The sequence below is a fragment of the Choloepus didactylus genome, chromosome 1, assembly GCF_015220235.1.
Source record: "Choloepus didactylus isolate mChoDid1 chromosome 1, mChoDid1.pri, whole genome shotgun sequence".
Taxonomy (NCBI): domain Eukaryota; kingdom Metazoa; phylum Chordata; class Mammalia; order Pilosa; family Megalonychidae; genus Choloepus; species Choloepus didactylus.
In genome coordinates this window covers 209,963,355-209,983,294 of record NC_051307.1, presented here as the reverse complement: position 1 = coordinate 209,983,294, position 19,940 = coordinate 209,963,355, and positions in this window count along the sequence as shown.

Sequence of the window (19,940 nt, the reverse complement as noted above, 5' to 3'; positions counted from 1 at the left end):
TGTGCCTGTTTTCATTAATACATAGTACTTTTTATGAGTTTAAAAAAATATGTTTTCTTCATCTCTACATGCCAGTGCCAAATTCATCCAACCAATAAATATTACTGGATATCTCACTTCAGACACTGTTCCATGTCCTTAGAGGGACAACACTGAAGAAGATAGTCCTTTTTAAAAAAGAGTTTATATTGGGATGAAAAAGCCAGTTGATAAACAAATAAAAGTATAGCATATTTACAGTACGAAGAAGAGAGCCCAGTTAGGAGGCTGTTGTAGTCATCCAGGGAAGAGACGATATTAGCTTGAAATAGGGTGGGGGAAGAGAAGATGGAGAGAATTGGATCCACTTGAGACACATGTAAGAGGTAAAGCCAACAGGATTTGTGATTAGATTTCCTAGGGGTGGGAAAGGAAAAGGATTAATTAAGGATGACTTTTATATGGTAAATGCTTAATAAATTCTTGGACGAACAATCTTCTTGACAGCTAAAAACTAGTTTTAAGAAAACGAATCTTGTGGGTTTAATTCAGAATCTAACTGGCCAATTTCACCAGGAATATTTACGTTTTATTGTACTATAGAATAGTAGTGTTGAGGTTCAATACTAGAGTTAGACAAATCTGGCTCCACCCTTTCTCACTTTGTGACTTTGGTCAAATTATTTAACTTTTCTAAGCCTCAATTTCATCATCCGTAAGATGGAGATATCAGTGCTGTTGGATGTTGTTTTTTTGGTTTTGTTTTTTTTAAGAATTTCAAGATAACGCTTTCAAAGTAGTTAGTACTATGCCTAATACAAAACAAGCACTTAATAAATAGGAGCTTATATCAATTACTATGGGTGAAACAATCAGTTGGTTGTTTTGTTGGTCTGTGTCCAAGAAGAAAATCATGATTAAGATTTTTGTTCATGCCCAGTGATCCTCTGTAGAAATAAACTTAGTTCATTATTGTTGTGATATATTTTGTGGTCTAGAAAAATTAATGAGAATTTTAAAAATATGTAAGTTCCTTCCAAGAGTACAAAACAAGATACAAAATTAAACTGCCACAGAAATCTCTCAATTAGAATGAAAATTCTACAATGGTTTAATGGTTTACAGTATCTTTCAAAAGTGGCCCATTTGCAAATATTTCTAATTTTATTGGGAGAAATATTGATTGGGAGAAAAGCCCATCTGGTGAATCTTCCAGCTGAGGCAAGAAGTTCTCAGTTTTCCTGAGCCTTTCCTAGGAAATGTTAGGAAAGGTGAGTGGATCCAGTGGGAAATGAATAAACAAGGTCTGTCATTAATTTCTTTGGAAATTAGGAGTAAATGAAGATGAACATTGGTGAGCAAGACAAAAGAAGTGGAATTTTTAAATGGGAGAGAGATTGAGAAAAAGAAAAGAAAAGAGAAAAATCAGGGTCTAATGAGGGGAACAGCACATTGGAGACATTTTGTTCAGAAGGCTGGGAAATCAAGACAGGTGCTTCTACACATTCTGTAGAAGGGCAGAGAAAGAAAGAGAGAAAATGAATGTATACAAGAGGATAACAATGAGCCCGAAGGACTGAAACCTGGTAATCCTCAAGAACAGGTATCTGTGGTAATGTTGCAAACATATTATCACACTTAAGCCTTCCCCAAACCGTAAATGCTAAGTTCCATTAGTATCCTCACTTTACAGGGAAAGAAACTGACACATAGAGAGATCAATCAACTTCCCCAGGTCACACAGGTTGTTAGCAGCAATGCAGGAATTCGACTCCAGGTCTGTTTAATCAGAACTCATACTCTTTGCCATCTTGCCATACCACCATCTCTCTAGCTCTAAATAATGTAAGGAAAGCAACAGATTCAAAGGAATCTGAGGAACAGGAAGAAAATGCATAGAAAACGTACTGGCAAAATCTCATACCTGCAGTTCTTAAAGAAAAATTTATTTAAATGTAACACTCCTTTTCTCTTTGTGTTTGGGTTTTTCAAAAGTTTTGCCATAAGTGTGATCTTACATCACAGAAACAAAACATGAAGATGCTTAAGTAATTTTATGAAAGGGGGAAAGATTTATTTACAAATGTCAGAATTGTAGTACTGGTTTATACAATTACAAATATAATCTTGTGAGAATGACAGCTGTTCAGTATTTCTTTGATTCCTATTTCTGCTTAAGAATTATGTTTTGCTACATTAATGAAGCCATGTTTTAAAAATGAGTCTAACATAATTAGAAAATAGATCTCTAAATTCCCAGGAAGAGAGTCATGAATTTCCATACTTTGATATTTTCTGCTAAAATAAGTTTCATGTTGAACATGCCCATATGGTATTATTGTATATGAAGCTGGACCTACACTGCCATCTGCTGTGTCAGGATTAGGTGAAAAATCATCTACATAAGCTGGGCTTGAGGAATGCAAAATATACATATCAAAAAACTGTATCACTTTGCATTTTTGGAAAATGAGCACTGGGAAAAATACAGGCTTGCAGTTACATATTTCAAATTTTATTGGAAGCATGTGTGTATGTTTTAAAATGACATATTTCAAGAGCACAGAAAAATGAACAGAAAATGATATAACACCACCCATATGAAGCAATGAATATTATCGATGTCAGTGATGCTCCCTGTGTTTGCCTCCCTGGTCCCATTCTCCACCACTTCCACCCCTACCCCAGAGAAATCACATTCCTGAATGTCATGTAAACTGGGAAAGGTTTTAATAGGTAAAAGTGTTCACCTTTTACTTCCACATGCTTTAGTAAGGCTGACCAGTTAAAAAACGTCCAAACTAGCAACTTCATCCTGAGGAAGTTAGTGGAGAGAGCTCTATTCTGATTCCCAATTCTGAGAGTCTGATATTCTATTCTGATACTGAGGACTTTCCCCAAATTTAAGACTCAGAGCTTCCCTTTCTTTAGTATGTCTCAGTTGATATATAATTTATGAGCACCTGTGGCCACAACACAGATTCATATGAGGAGGCCATTCTTGGTAGAGGGAGAGTTAGAGAAAATACCCAGAAATGTGAGACAGTAAAAAGCATTTGGGGATGAGCAAATAGACTATCACAGCAGGAGCATAAGGAGAAAGAGGAAATAGAGCTGGCACATCCTATCATGGGCACACCAATCACCAGTTGTTGGGAGAGCCAATGTGCCATTGAGAGGACAAAGGGAAATCCAAGCAACAAGTGTCATGTGGCATTGTCTTTGCTGCATTCGAGGTGATGCTGCACTGCCAGAGGAGGACACACAGCCAGAGCAGGACCAGCACCTGCAACTGGAGATTTGGTAGCTGAGGGAGAAGTAGACTGGAGGTTTCAGAGCCACCACTACAGAGCGGAGAGTTCAAAGGAAGTAAAAAAGAGGTTGAAACAACCCAAGTGTCCCTCAGTAGATGAATAGCTAAACAAAATGTGGTACATACATAATAGAGTATTATTCAGCCTTAAAAAGGAATGGTATTCTGATACATGCTGAGATACAAATATACTAAGAAAGTATTATGCTAAGTGAAATAGCCAGATACAAAAGGACAAATATTGTATGATTCCACTTACATGAAATATCTAGAATAGGCAAATTCATAGAGACAGAAAGTAAGGTACAGGTTACCAGGAGCTACGGAGGGGAAATAAGGAGTTAGTTTATTTGGAGTGATGAAAAAGTGTTGGTAATGGATGTTGGTGATGGTAGCACAACATTATAAATGCAATTAATGCCACTGAAACATATACATATTTCCACAACAAAAAATTCAAATTAAAAGAGAGAAAGAGGTTGCACTTCAGAGGAAGGGTCTAGTTGAAGAGCAGGGGTCACTACCTCCCTAGAAAATCGTTCTAGAAAATGAAACTAGAGAGAGTCAATAATGAGATGCTGCAATACACCATTCTACAAATGATAAAAATACTCACTACAGTTCTCCCCAGCACCTGACTAGTCTTGCTTACTATTATTTAAACCTCTCTTTTTTTGGTTTTATCTTCTAAGTATTCTTCTTCTAATGAACCTTACCAGATACAATCCCAGAAGTAAGGATATTGGATCCTGGGACATCACACTATCTATAATCATGTTCTTCAGCTCCTTCAACACTTCTGTGTAAGAACAAGCTGATTTAAATGAATACCAGGAGAATAGAAGGAAAATAGAAGCCACCAAAGGGGATCCTTTTGGGGTCTAGGTTGAAGACCATCTCTTTAGATGGTGTTGCTAAAGAGGGATCTTGACCTATATGTGGGAGGCCATAGCTTTCTCTTTCTCTAAGTCAGGTGGGCGTTTGTGTTATTATGTTTGTCTGTGTAATGGTAGTGGTGGTGGTGGTGGTGTGTGGGTGGGTGTGTGTGTGTGCACACACATGCACTGGTGGGGGTAGATGTGAGATGAGGAAAGTCAGGAGACCCCAAGCCATTCAAAAGCACAGATGGGGCTCAGCTAGTTTTGGGTGCTGTACTGGATAAAAGGGGTGCTTCGAGGAACAATTCTATGTATTAGGTTTTTGGGTTTTAATATAATGCAGCTGAAGAATCAATGTTCTAGAAAATGCAAATTATTAAACTGAAATAGATAAATAAGTACAATAAACCAAGTATTTCATCATGTTTTGGAGGGTAGAAAGCACAAATTATATTCATGGATAATAATTTGTAAAGTGCTTCTGATTTACACTTTAAAGAATGCTTTCATATTCAGGAGAAATAGTCTTTTCATTTTACAGATGAGGAAACTGAGGTTTGGAAAAGCTAACTTAATTGAGCTTTTTTTTTTTTTTGCCATTTGGAAAACTTTTGTGATCAGGTAGCGTTGTATTCTTAGAGAAGCTTAAATTACGATTTCATTCTCTTACTTTCTTTGGAAGGTTGATGGTTACTTTGAAAAGGCAGTCATTTTAAAACAATGCCTGGTTGTAGGTAATTTTTAAAGCTGAAGTACAGGTTTGCAAAACATTTAAATAGTCAATTATTAGAGTGGTGAGTTTATGCTGCCGGAGACAGGTTTTTAAAAATGTTATTGTTCTGACAGCCAGTGTATATATTTATAAGTGCTAAAGTTGAATTCTAGCTCTGGATCATCTATTAATGTGTTCAAAACTTTGAGCTAGCTACATATTTTACATTTTGGAATAACAGTGATATGCTATATCAATACATTTTTTTTTTAGAAATATCAGAATTTCTCAGATGAAAGAGGCATCAATAATGATAAACACTAAATAAAAGGATGATGACAATAATAATGATAAGGATAATAATAATGCTTCAAATCCTTGCAGTACTATTTTTTTCTGAGGAGTCCAAACAGTTTTCCACATCAGATCTCACTATCTTTGAGACACTAGTCTCACACATTCTACACATGATGAAATTGAGGCATACTGAGATATATACTTAGGTCTTGCCTTTGAAGTTGCACAAGACCAGATCTAAAAACCAGGATACCTAGTCCAGCACTATTTGATTATGTGATTGCTGGGGAAATGAAAGACAGACAGATAGACAGTCAGAATGAACTACTCTGTCTCTGGCCAGATACTCTCCCTTCTTTTAATTTGTTTGCCTTATATGTTTCCTGGGCTGGGAATTCAGGAGTCCCAATTCTCCTCCAGATTCAGGCAGTGAACTGGAGTTGTATCTGCTATATGTTTAAACAGACTATATTTCTAATAATTTTGCCACAGATTACAGTATAACCCTGAAGGACCACTTTAATGATGGCATGAGAATTTCAAGGATTTATAAATAGTGTTGAGAATTCAAGCATATCTTGACCTGGGTACGCTCATACTCATCATGACTATTAATTTTAGACTGAAAATACTTGTGCAAATGAGAAAGATAATGTGAGACAATGAGAAAATGGAAAGTTTTATAATGCCAGGTGAAGTAGTTGGCAGTTTTCAGAGCTTAACTGGTTGTGTGGGTTTTTTTCAATTTTGTTAAATTTTATTTCTTTTTAATATTTTTATTAATAATTTGTTATAGAAGTTGTAGGTTTACAGAAATATCATGCATAAAATATACAAAATACAGAGTACCTATATACCACCCTATTATTAATACCTTGCCTTAGTGAAGTACATTTATTGTAATTTATGAAAGAGCATTTTAATAACTGTACTATTAATTATACTCCATTGTTTACAATATAATTCATTGTTTTGTATAGTACTTTTTTCTTTTAATTTTTATTCTAGTAATATATATGACCTAAAATTTCCCCCTTTAACCACATTCACATATATGATTCAGTGCTGTTAGTGACACTCACAATGTAGCACTACCAACATCACCATTCATTACCAAAATTTTACACAATCAACCCCAATAGAAATTCTGTATAATTTAAGCATTAACTCCATATTGCCTACCTCCATCCCAGCCCTGACAAATATATTATAGATTCTGACTCTCTGAGTTTGCTTATAATAATTATTTCATATCAGTGAGATCACACAATATTTGTCCTATTGTGTCTGGTTTATTTCACGTGGCATGTCTTCAAAGTTCATTCATATTGACACATGTATCAGGACTTCATTCCTTTTTATAACTGAATAATATTCCATTGTATGTATAAATTACATCTTGTTTATCCGTTCATTGGTTGATGGACACTTGGGTTGCTACCATCTTTTGGCAATTGAGAATAATGCCACTATGGATATCAGTGTGCCGATATCTGTTCAAGGTCCCTGCTTTAAATTCTTTTCAGTGTATACTGAAAAGTGTACACTGAAAAGTGTAGAGGGATTGCTGGATCACATGGTAATTCTGTACTTAGCTTTCTGAGAAACTGCCAAACAGTCTCCCACCAGCTGCACCATTTTACATTCCCACCAGCAATGAATGAGTGTTCCTATTTCTCCAAATCCTCTCCAACACTTGTAATTTTCTTTTTTTTTTCAATAGTAGCCATTCTAGTAGGTGTAAAATGGTATTTCATTGTGGTTTGGATTTTCATTTCCCTAATAGCTAGTGATGATGTTGAACTTTTTCAACGTGCTTTTTAGCTATTTGTATATCCCTTTTGGAGAAATGTCTCTTCAAGTCTTTTCCCCATTTTTTAACTGGGTTGTTTGCCTTTTTAATCGAGTTGAAGGATTTCTCTATATATCCTGAATATTAAACCCTTATTAGATATATGGTTTCCAAATATTTTCTCCCTTTGAGTAGGTTGTATTTTTACTTTCATGATAAAGTCCTTTGATGCAAAAAAGTTTTAAATTTTGATAAGGTTCTGTTTATCTATTTTTTTCTGTTTTTGCTTGTGCTTTAGGTATAAAGTCTAACACTGCCTAACAAAAGATCCTGAAGATGCTTCCCTACATTTCTGCCTAGGAGTTTTGGTTCTTATACTTAGGTCTCTGATCCATTTTGAATTAATCTTTGTATATGGTGTGAAATAGGGGTCCTTCTTCATTCTTTTGCATATGGATATTCAGTTCTCCCAGAACTATTTGTTGAAGAAATTATTCCTTCCCAATTGGGTGGACTTGGCAGCCTTGTCAAAAATAAATTGACTATAGATGTGGGGGTCTATTTCTGAACTCTCAATTCAATTCCATTAGTCTATATATGTTTCTTTGTCCAGTACCATGCTGTTTTGACCACTGTAGCTTTGTTATAAGTCAGGAAGTGTGAGTCCTCCCACTTCATTCTTTTTCAAGATGGCTTTTGCTGTTCAGGGTCCCTTACCCTACCCATAAGCATGGAATGCTGTTACATTTATTTAGATCTTCTCTGATTTCTTTTTGCAAAGATTTGTAGTTTCCAGTGTATAAATCTTTTACATCCTTGGTTCAATGTATTCCTTTTAGTTCCTATTATAAATGGATTTTTTTTTCTTGATTTCCTCCTCAGATGGCTAATTAATAGTTTATAGAAACACTACTGATTTTTGTATGTTGATCTTATAACCCACCACTTTGCTGAATTTGTTTTTTTAGCTCTAGTAGCTTTGTTGCAGACTTTTTGTGACTTTCTATATATAGGATTATGTGATCTGCAAAAAGTGAAAGTTTTACTCTTCCTTTCTTATTTGGATGACTTTTATTTCTTTTTCTTGCCTAACTAACTGCTCTGGATGGATCTTCCAGGTCAATGTTAAGTAACAGTGGTGACAGTGGGCATCCTGATCTTATTCTTGCTCTTAGAGGAAAAGCTTTCAGTCTTTCACCATTGAGTATGATGTCAGCAGTGGGTTTTCATATATGCCCCTTATCATATGAAGGAAGTTTCCTTCTCTTCCTATATTTCTGTGTGTTTTTAGTAACAAAGGAGGCTGGATTTTATCAAATGCCTTTTCTGTGTCAATTGAGATGATCATGTGATTGTTTCCCTTTGTTTTGTTAATGTGTGTATTACATTAATTTTCTTATGTTGAACCACCCTTGTGTATCTGGGATAAATCCCACTTGACCATGGTGTATATTTCTTTTCATGTGTGGTTGGATTCAGTTTGCTAGCATTTTGTTGAGGATTTTTGCATCTATATTCATTAGAGAAATTGGTTTGTAATTTTCTTTTATTTATTTAAATCTTTTTTCCAGCTCTGGTGTTAGGGTGATGTCAGCCTCATACAATGAATTAGGTCATGTTGCCTCCTCTTCAATTTTTTGGAAGAGTTTGAGTAGGATGGGTATTATTTCATCTTGGAATATTTGGTAGAATTCAACCATGAAGCCATCTGGTCCTGCACATTTCTTCGTTGGGGGGAGGGGTTTGAAGACTGATTTAATCCCTTTATTCATAATTGGACTGTTGAGATTTCTATTACTTGTAGAGTCAGTGCAGGTCATTTGCGTGTTTGTAGGAATTTGTCCATTTCATCTAGGTTGTCTAAATTTCTTGGCATAAAGTTGTTCATAATATCCTCTGATGATCAGCAGTAATGTCCCCATTCTCATTTCTGATTTTATTTTGCATCTTCTCTCTTTTTTACTTTGTCATTCTAACTAAAGTTTTGTCAATTTTATTCATCTTTTCAAAGAACTAACTTTGGGTTTTGTAAATGCTGTCTACTTTTTTATTCTCTATCTCATTTATTTCTGCTCTAATCTTTGTTTTTTCTTTCCTTCTGCATGCTTTGGGTTTAGTTTGATGTTCCTCCAGGTGTGTTCTCTTTGATTTCACCTCTTCTTTTTTAATTGCCTTCACTGCATCCTATGAGTTTTGACACGTTGTGTTGTTTTCATCTATCTCAAGATACTTACTGGTCTCCCTTGTGGTTTTTTCTTTAATTCATCAATTGTTTTAGAGTGTGTTAATTAACTTCCATATATTTGTTGATTGTCCAGATCTCTATTTGTTATTGATTTCCAGTTTCATTCCAAGGTGGTCAGAGGAGATTCTTTGTATAATTTCAATCTTACAAAAATTTACTGAGATTTGTTTTGTGACCAGATACATGGTCTATCCTGGAAAACAATCCATGCACACTTGAGAAGAATGTATAGCCTGTTTTTTGGGGGGTGCAATGTTCTATATACGTGTGTTAGGTCTAGTTCATTTATCCTATTCATGTTCTTGTGTCCTTATTGATCTTTGGTCTAGATGTTCTATTAATTGATAGTCTCCAACTATTATTGTAGAGAGGTGTCTTCTATTTCTTCCTTCAGTTTTACCAGTGTTTGCCTCATGTATTTTGGGGCACTGTGGTTGGGTGCATAAATATTTATGATTGTATTTCTTCTTGGTGGATTGCCCCTTTTATTAATATATAGTGTCCTTTGTCTCTTATAACAGCTTTTGACTTACGGTCTATTTCATCCAATATTAGTATAGCTACCCCAGCTCCTTTTTGGTTACTATTTGTATGGATTATCTTTTTCTATCCTTTAAACCTATTTATGTCTTTGGATCTAAGGTGAATCTCTTGTAAGCATCATGTAGTTGGATCATGCTTTTTTTTTTAATCCATTCTGCCAATCTGTGTCATTTGATTGGGGAGGGGGAGGTATTTAATCCACTAGCATGAAGTAAAGGCAAAACTTACTTCAGCCACTTTGTCCTTTGGTTTTTATATGTTATATCTTCTTTGTCTATATTTTTGAAGTACAGTTTTGCCAGATAAAGAATTTTTGGCTGGCAGTTTTTCTCTTTCAGTACTTAAGTATATCATACCACTTCCTTCTTGTTGCCATGGTTTCTGAAGAGAAATCAGCACTTAGACTTGAGGATCCCTTGTATGTGATGAGTCACTTTTCTCTTGCTGCTTTCCAAATTCTCTCTGGCATTTGACATTCCAATTAGTATGTGTCTTGGAGTAGGTCTATTAGGGTTTATTCTGTTTGGAGAAAATTGTGCTTCATGGACATGTATATTTTTGTGTTTCATAAGAATTAGGAAATTTTTGGCCATTATTTCCTCAAATATTTTTTCTGCCTCCTTTCCCTTCCTTTCTCCTTCTGGGACACCAATAATGTGAATGTTTGCCTGCCTATTGCTGTTACTCAAATCCCTGAGAAACTGCTCAATTTTTTCTGTTCTCTTCTCTAGCTGTTCTTTTGTCTGTATGACTTCAATTTTCCTGTCTTCTAGTTCACTGGTTCTTTCTTCTGTCTTTTCAAATCTGCTGTTGTATGCCTGTAGTGTATTTTTAATCTCTATTATCATGTCTGTCATGCCCATAATTTCTATTATGTTTGTTTTTATACTTGTAAATTGTTCTTTATTCTCACAGATTGTCTTATTATATTTTAGCTCTGTATCCATATTTTTCTTCTTCTTCTTGAGTTTACTTGGGAGATTTGTTTGAACTTCTTTGATTAGTTGGTCCAAATTCTGTGCTTCCTCTGACATTTTAATTTTGTTCCCTTGACTGAGCCATATTTTCCTGTTTTTTAGTTGGCTTGTAATTTTTTGCTGATGTCTGGGCATCTGATTATCTTGATGACTTAACTCGGAAAGTCCATTTATCCCTCTTTTCTCAGGTTTTATTATTGATTGGTTTTATGTTAAGGCTCCTCTTTTGACACTTTGTCCAACCAATTTAGGACTTTTAGATAGTCCTTGCTTAACTGTTCAGATTTTCTCAGCTCTTCTTTCAACTCATTCATGCCCTGGATATACAGTACAATTTTAAGATTGCACTTTTTGTGTATTTGTTTCACCTCCAGGAGAAAGTTTCTTTCCTCTGTTCCTTCTTGATCGTTCTGTTCATTTTCATGCAGAATTTTGTTCCCAGCTTCTATGATTTTTTAAATTCTATCCCTCATTCACTGCCCCCCTTTCATTACACTTTTCAGTTCTGGCACCTATCCTGAATTACAGCAGCTTAGTCCCCGCCCCCCATTTTTTCTGTGAGGCTTTTCTGCCTCTGGTTTCTTCTATATTAGGGTATCCTACCCTGGCTAGCTACAAGGGGTCAATCCAGAAAAATCTGTTTTGCATTTAGGTGGTCCAGCCAATGGAAACTGATTGAGTGCACTTCTTGCCAACAGTTCTGCCATGGACTCTCCCTCCCCCTCTCTTCCTCTCTCCCTCTATCCCCCTCTGCCTCTCCCTCTCTCTCTCCCTTTCCCTCTCCCTCTCCCCCCTGGGGGTTCTTTTGTATGCAGTATATAACACAGCAGCTTGTGTTCTGCCCTGGGTCTCTGTGGACTTGGGACTCTGTGCCTGGGTATGTGTGGATTCTAACTCACTGCTGTGAGTGGCTCCATAATCTGCATCTGTGGCAGGAGGGATGCAGACCATGCTGCCTCTGCGAGACTCCCAAGCTGCATGGCACCGAGTGAGGCAGACGGGTCCCGACTGGTGGGTCCAGTATGGAAATTTCCTACCTGATCTTTGCAATTCCTTTACTTTTTCTTCTATTCAGCATTTGTGGAGTCCTTCTCCAGTCTCTATGGTCCTCCAGAGTTCTAAGCAAGTGGAATTTGTCCTTTTATTAGCTGATTCTGAAGGGAATCTTTTCTAGGGGATGTCTTATGTTACCGTGTTGATGGCATCACTCTCCCAAATTGTTTTATAAATTGCTTCCTTCTGTACTCCCATCAGCATTGCATAAGTATTTCTATTGTTCCCAGTCCTCACCAACATTTTGTATTTCAGATGTATTAATTTTTGCCAAACTGGAGGATTTGTAATGGCACTTCATTGGTTTTAAATGTCATTTTCTTTATTATTAATGTGGTTAATAATCTTTTAATACATTTATTATTCATATATACTCCTCTGTGAAAAATCATTTATAATTTGCTCCTTTTTATGTTGGACTGTGTATTCTATTTTTTGTTCACTTTGTATTGTGTTGTTTTTTTCTTATTTGACATACTCTTATACATATTCTGAATACTAATCCTTGTGGCTTATATGCATTGCATATATCTGCTCCCAGTTTGTACCTATTATTTCACTTCTTTTAGTGTATTTATTAACAGAAGTTCTTCAACATAGTAAAATATGTAAATATTTTTCTTTATAATTTGCATGCATTGTCTCTTATTTAAGAAATTTTTCTGTAACAACAGAAAGTTTCCAAATTGTCTTTCACATTAAAGTCTTTAATTCACTTGTATGTGATTCTCTGTGTGTGGGATAAGTTCGGAATCCTTCTATCCCTGGACTACAATGCCACTTCTTTCTCATGTCAAGTTTCCATATCTGTGTGGGCTTGTTTGGAGGCTTCTTTCCATCAATATATTTGCTTAACCCTATGCCAGTACCTCATTGTCTTAATGACTAAGTCTTAAAATTAGTCTTGATTTCCAATATGAGAAGTATTTTCACTTTGATTATCTTCTGAACATCTTTTCTCTTCCATATAATTTTTAATATTAGTTTGTCAAGTTCCTTGATTGGAATTACAGTGAATCTATAGGTCAAGTTAGATTTATGCTATAGAGTCTTCCTATTCATGAACACGGCTTATCTCTTCTTTTATTTGAGTCATTTAAAAAATATATTCTAAAATGTTTAAAATTTTCTTGATAGAAGTCTTCAATCTTTTGGTAGATTTATTTGTAAATACCACACAGTTTTTGTTGGCTTTACAAATAGTATTTTTAGAGTTGCTTTTGTTTTTGTAAGTACTATCTTTCAAAAAATAGTATTGAATGTTTATTACTGTTTATTAGTTTACATATCTTATAACTATTCATTTCATTAATTTGTTAGTAGATTCTTTTGACCTTTCTATGTAAATATTATAACATTTCCAAATAAAAAGTTTGGTTTTTCCTATCCAATCTTAACTTTTATTTTTTCTCATATCTTAACCTGCTGGCTAGACTCTCTGGAATGATGCTAAATCACAGTGGTGATAGTAAGCGGATATGTCTCATATAAAGGGTATTTTCTATACATATTTTGTAGTTTCCCTTTTGCAGGTTAAGGAAGTTCACTTTAATTATAAGCCTGATGGAAGTTTTTGTTGTATTAATTTTTTCAAACAATTTTTCTGAACCTATTTGGTTAGTCTTTTGTTTTATTCCTTTCTTTAATCTATCAATTGCCATTAAAGACACTAACTTTTTTTAATATTGGGCCTATTTTACTTTTCTTGGATAAACAAAACTTGATCATGATGTACAGTGTGCATGAATAATATATAACTTAATTTATTTACCAATATTTTGTTTAGGAATTTTGTTTGGGTGTGCATAAGTGTAATTGGCCTGTAATTTTTCTTTCTTGGGGGGAGGGATGAAATTTTCTTTTCTTATATATTCCTTATCTTGTTTGATATTAAGTTTATATTAAGTTTATAAAATGGCTTGGGATTATTCCTCCTTTTTATACTCCCTGCAAAGTTTGTGTAAGATTTAAGTTATTTGTTCATTGAAAATTTTAATATTACGTATCTTTCATTTACCTATAAACTCAAAGTTAGGTGTAGAAACAGAGACAGATGGGAGCTGACATTTGCAAATCTGAATAAAAATCAGGATTGGAACTCAGCCTTCCTACATATTGACAACTTATAACTAACGAAAGAGAAAGGAGAAAACAATTAGGAATTGTGAGGCTCTTCTCTAAGCATTTATGCACATAGGGAAGACAAAAATGAAAAGCTTTGAACTTCACTGAAAGAAAGAGAATCCATATTTACAGAAGATAAATTGAAGCTGATTGATACCTTTCTCCAGGGAAATAATCTCTCTTGCCATCAGATAGTACAGATTGATGTGCACTGTCATTCCTTAGAATGTTGTGTTGCCATAGACACTGGCCAAATTCTCAAATCCCCTTCATTTCACACGTTTCCTTCACAAAAGGAGTGCTGATTATGTTCAAAGAAAAATCACACACAAAAAAGTATATACATAAAAGGGAAAATGAAATTAGAATCTGGCTGAGTTTCTTCCCTTCCTAAAGCCCCCACCTCCAGTTTCTTTTCTTAGTTAATGGAAAAAGAAACTTGTTTAAAGGCCTATATATATATTTTGGTACTCATTCTAAACTCATTTAATAATGTTTGAAATAAAACTAAACTGAAAAGTAAAGGCTACATAAAAATTTAATTGGGACATTGTATTAATCAGGGTTCTCTAAGAAAAACAGAACCAACAGGGTATACTTATAAATATGAGCTTTTATAAAAGCATCTCACGCAACCATGGGGATACATGAGTTCAAATTCCATAGGGCAGGATGCACGAGTCCAAATTCCATATGGCAGGCCATGAGCTGGCAACTCCAATGAAGGTGTTCAATGAACTCTCCAGGAGAGACTGGCTGGCTGAAGAAGTGAAAGTTCTCTCTTTTCCCTTACAGGTCTTCAACTGATTGGATTCTCTCATTGTGGAAGATACTCCCTTAGTTGATCATAGATATACTCAGCCACAGAGTCAATCAATTGACTAATGATGTAATAAACCAGCCTTCTAGTTTATTAACCAGCCAGGAAATGTCCTTGCAGTAATGGTTAGGCCAGTGCTTGCTTGACCAGACAACTGGGCACTGTCATCTGGCCAAGGTGACACATGAACCTAACTATTACAGACATTTTCCACTGCACATCTACTGCACAGTTGCATCAATCTCTATTTGGTATGCTGAATGGCACTACTCATGCCATTTTATTATTAGCAGGATTAATGTTACCTTTTGTAGATTAGAACCACTGTTATTATACATTATTTCTCTGTCTTTCCAATGCTTTCCAGTGATATAGACAGGATGCGTATCATTCCTATTTGCAAATGGGGAACAGGCTCAGAGTAGTCACATCTTCCCCAATGGGAATAAGTCTCTATGTCTTCTAATGTCTAGCTAAATCTACAGTGCACCATGCACTTAAAAATCATATTAAAATTATTGAGAACTTGACTAGGATTGCTTTATTGATAACTAGGCCTTTCTAGGAAGAGAAAAAAACTGGACCCTGAGAAGGCAAAAGCATCTTTATGTTATTTTAAATCTTTTTTTTCCTCTTGGCCACAGGAACAAAATGAGAAAAACATCAGGAAACTGCTTGTTTTTGTCAAGGGTAAGGTTGAGTCTACTTTAATATTACACTATTGTTTGAAACTTTTGTAATATGTTGGGTCAGTTGAGACACTGCCCTGAAAACATTGGATGTGAGGGAGAAGAAGGGTAGGTCATAAACGAGAGGCATCGTTGTGCTCCTTCAGATTCTAGAGTCACAAATTTGGGCTTTCAAAAAGGAATCTCCCCCTAAACTAAAAAGCAATAACTGGCATTTAACTATAAATATTCAAGCTATCATTTCATGAATAGCATACTCTATTTTGGAAAAATGGCTCATTACCCAACACTTGGCTGAACCACAATATGCAGAAGCATGGCAAGGATTCAGCAATGTTTGCAAGTTAACAATAAGTTATAAACAGCTCTATCTTCTTGTTCTGGGCCTTTATCCACTAGGAATTATTTAATTTTGCATTGATTTTTATATTTAAATAAATGCTCAATAAAGTAGGTGTTTTTAAGAAACAGAAAATTCATAGGAAAAATATTAATTCACCTCCAGACCAAGTCATGTAACTGACATCCAAGTCTAAATTTCCACAATATTGGGACCATTTCCTTATCTGCTACCATGGTTCTCCCTTCCCTCTTTTCTGAATCTGTCAGTAGTATCTCCCAGTCACCAGATTTGATATTGGAATGATAGCAATGATATTACAATAATAGGTGACATTTATTGGGCATTTGCTACACATCGGGCCCTAGGCTAAGTACTTTACATGCCTTATCTTATTCAGTCCTCATAATGATTCAACCAGGAGGGCACGATTACAATCCCTATTCCATAAGTGAGTAAACTGAGGCTCAGGGAGTTTGAAGAACTTTCCCAGAGCCAATCAGTGGTAACTATGGGCCTTAAGCCTGAGTCTGTCTGATGACAAAGTCTGTGCTCTCATTTAAGTTTAGATTCCTTCCTTGGGCAGCTGTAACTCATCAGTCCTCACAGCTTGTCAATTCTCCCTTTGTAATACTTCTCCTATCCAATTGTTCACCAGCCTCATTTCTGCCAGCCTGGTTGCCAGACTTGAGAGAGAATGGGGTGAGGATGCAGCCTACACCTATTCCTTTAGCCTTTCAATAAATCCTGATGTTTGGTTGGCATTGATTTTTCTCTTTTCTTTTCTCCACCTTCGCCTAGTTTATTCTTCCAGCTGGATCAGACTAGGGAAATTTCTTAAGGGAAACTGAGCAGCAATCCTTGGGGCTAAGTCTGGGAACTTGTATAGGTTTTCACTGCCTAGAAATTCTAGTCCTAGTAATCTGTCCTATAGGGAAATTCACAAATGAACCACTTTAACTTAAAATATTTCATTTTAATTCTTATCATACAGGGTCTCCAAGTTCATCCTCTCACCTCAGTGCATCTTTTTCTGGTGCCCCTGAGCAAGTTAACCTCTTCACAGTAGGAGACAAACATAACAGGATTAGTAGTTTTTGGTGTTTTGTTTTGTTTTGTTTTGTTTTGTTTTGTTTTTCTTCTGAGATAGCTGACTTGATATGTAGGTTCCAATTTTGGTTTAACTGAAAGTCACAAGACAGTATGGTAGCGGTATCCATGTCAGAAGCATGGGAAGTATTTTAGGATGTTGCCACTTATAAATCATAGCTCGGATTATACAAAGACTTAAAGAAGCAAAATAAGAGGGGTGGCTCTGATCTCTGCCCATTTTACTTAGATTTTTACTGAGTCACCTTTTCCTAGAGCTACCTCTTAGAGGTAGAAATATTCATTCTTTCAACAGATATTTATCAAGCAATACGGGTGCTGAGAATTCAGTGGTGAATTAGAGGCTAGTACCTACCGTCAGAAAGCTAACAGTCTGGTGGGGAGGACAGCCAATTAAACAAGCCATACTGTGAAGTGTCATGAGAACCTTGCCAGGGGAAACACATACCAGAAATACCTACTCTAGAAGCAGAAGGTATCTTGGTTACCAACTAGTTCAAACTCCTTATTTTACAGATGTGGAAACTGAGTCCAGAGAAGGAAGGTGACCTACCCTTTGTAAGTAACTAAATCAGGACCAAAATTCCCATTTCTTATTTCTCAATTCAGCATGAAAAAAAAATCTCAGCTACGACTTCTTCCTTAGTTAGAAAATTTCATCTTTGCTTTCAATTTCTCTTTCACTTACATAGAAGTTAGCTTGATTGTTCAAGAACCAGAGAAGAGTGCTGGCAGTCAAGTAGGCTATTTATCATGCAGACCTCCCATGGGCTCTTGGAGTACCCCAGCTTCACTGTTTTGATGTAGATACAGGACACTTCTTATCTAAGCCAGTCCCCAGGATGAAGTCTGGAGTCACTGAGTAATGCACCCATGCTTCCAGCGGGCCCTCGGTGACTTCAACCCCACCCCTTTATTCTCAGACCAATCTTTAACCTGATACCTTCAGATTCACTTATGACCTCAGCCTCTCTAAATCACAACTACTGTTAAAATCTGGTAAATTTTTATTGCTTAACTGTTGGTTATGTGATGACATAAGGAAAACCATATTTTAGTTTTCATCATGCATTGGGTTTAGACCACATACCAATTGGTAGTTCTGTGGATTTTTATTTCATGTGACATGAGTGGGGAAAGCAGAGACATGGCTAGTTTTCCATGTAAACAAAGGGGCAGCCACAGGCAGATCAAGGCTTCAGGGACTCCAAAAGTTCTTCTGGAATTACACAATTTCAGGGTTGGAAGGTGTGCCAGTTTGGATGTATTATGTCCCCCAAAACGCCATGTTCTTTAATGCAATCTTGTGGGAGCAGACATATTGGTGTTGATTAGGTTGGAATCTTTGGATTAGGTTGTTTCCATGGAGATGTGACGCACCCAACTGTGGGTAGTACCTGTTATTAGATTATTTCCATGGAGGCAGGGCCCTATCCATTCAGGGTGGGTCCTGTTTAGTTAACTGGAGCCCCATAAAAGCTCACAAACAGAAGGACCTCGAAGTAGCTGTGAGTGACATTTTGGAGAGCAGCTGTGAGTGAAATTTTGGAGAGCAACTGAGAGTGACATTTTGAAGAGGAGCTGCAGATAAGAGAGGACAAAATGTCCCAAGAGCAACACTTTGGAGAATGCCATTTTGAAATCCAACCTGGGAGCAAGTGGACACCAGCCACGTGCCTTCCAAGCTAACAGAGGTTTTCTGGACGCCAATGGCCATCCTTCAGTGAAGGTACCCAATTGTTGATGCCTTACCTTGGACACTTTATGGCCTTAAGACTGTAACTTTGTAACCAAATAAACCCCCTTTATAAAAGCCAATCCATTTCTGGTGTTTTGCAAAATGGCAGCATTAGCAAACCAGAGCAGAAGGTACTTTAAAATGGTCACCCAATTCAATCAAACATCCTTCTAATGCTTGAATTTCCTTTGCTATTTATGGTTGGATGGACATTCAGCCAATTTGGTGTCCATCCTCAATCATTCTGTTGAAACTGCTCTTGATTAGTTCACCAATGACATTCTAATGGCCAAACACCAGTCCTTTCAGTTCTCATTTTATTCAATGTCTCTTTGTCATTTGACATTATTAACACTTTTCAATCCCTTGGATTTCTACATCTTTGACCAGTGGTTTCCAAAAGGGGGCAATTCTGCCTCCCAGAAGACATTTGCCAATGTCCAGAGACAATTTTGATTGTAACAATGGGGAGGGCAATACTACTGCTATCTAATGAATAAGGACTGAGGATGCTCCTAAACACCCTACAGTGCACAGGACGGACTGCACAGCACTTTATTCAGTCCCAGATGTCAATAATGCTGAAATTGAGAAACTCTGATCCTCAACCACTCTTTCTCTGTCTTCTTCGTGGGTCCCTTTTTCTTTCACCATTCTTTAAATTTTGGAATTGCCCAACTTTCCCACCTTAACTTTTTGCTTCCCTCTCTTGATGCATACTCTCTGGGGAACACCATTCATTTCCATGGCATCTATTCCTGTCTATACCCATGTCTTCCATTCTGACTCCCACTTGATCTTAAATCTATAAAACAACTCCCAAGTAGGTATTTCTGTCTCTCCATTCCCCAGACATGGCAAACTCAACAGTTATTCAAACAGATCAATAATAATCCCCTTAAAGTCTTCTTATGTTCCTTTCCCTCTGTCTAGGGTTTCTTCTCCAAGTGCTTCAAGATCTCTAGAGTTGGTTCAGAAGGTTCTCACTTCATATTTGGAATTCAGATGTACACCCTGGAGGCTCAAGGACTCCCAGACCACTGCCCAAGATACTTGCTACAGAATTTGCTGCTCCTCTCAGAACCGGAGACTTGGCATCACCTCCTAATGAAACTTGTGTAGTCAGAAGGATACACCTGAGTGGCCACATACACCTGCTTTTTCTGACACCTTTCCTCATGCTGCCACCTCCAAAGTCAACATTTGGCATGTCTATCTGCAGTTGGAAGAGATGTGACTTGGAGTGAGCTGCATGTCCTGAGCTGATGTGCCTTCCCTCTGAGTTACACTTAGGGAGCAGTGCTCCTTGCTGGACTGACTGGGCCCCAGG